Below are 711 nucleotides of genomic sequence, written 5' to 3'. Positions count from 1 at the left end.
GTTCTTTATTACTATAACATTATGGTAATAGTTATTAACACAAATTTAACTTATGTAACAAATAGATTTTCATGTATTGTTATAAAATAGATACATATTTACATGTTTCTACTTTTAATCGGTTTTGTTCGGTTTATTCGGTTTAATCGGTTATATACCAAACCATATCCAAATCCTACGGTTTTTATAAAATTATATCCATTCGGTTTATATGGTATATACCAAAACCAAACCATATTGTCTATTTCGGTTCGGTTTGGTTCGGTACGGTTCGGTTTTACCATATTGAATAGCCCTATGCAGCACTGATATAAGTCAGGAAAATTTTGTGGAGTACTTGTTGTGACTGATTAAAAGCCCTAACATATTTGTTTTTGGGTTGGCTGGTCCCCCAAAAGCTTCGGTGGAATTGGATCGTATATGTATTAAACTTTCTTAGGTCTAATATCCGACGTGGAACTTGGATTTTGATTATTTATTCCTTATGGAGATCCTAGAACAGAACATTCTTGTACAGATTTTGTGTTTCTATCATTTTGTTACACAGTTCAAAATTAAACGGCAGGAAAAAGCCTGCAATGAGATTCTAGTTCATACTTACTTCTGCTTTCTTGTTAGCTTTCAAGATTTTTGCAATAGAACAGGTCCCTCACAGATCAATCTTCCATGCTGATTATATTAGCAGTGACATCAATGTCATAACATCAGTAG

This window comes from Brassica oleracea, chromosome C4, assembly GCF_000695525.1.
Source record: "Brassica oleracea var. oleracea cultivar TO1000 chromosome C4, BOL, whole genome shotgun sequence".
Lineage (NCBI taxonomy): Eukaryota > Viridiplantae > Streptophyta > Magnoliopsida > Brassicales > Brassicaceae > Brassica > Brassica oleracea.
The sequence above is the reverse complement of the archived record's forward strand: the minus strand, read 5'-3'. Positions refer to the sequence as shown.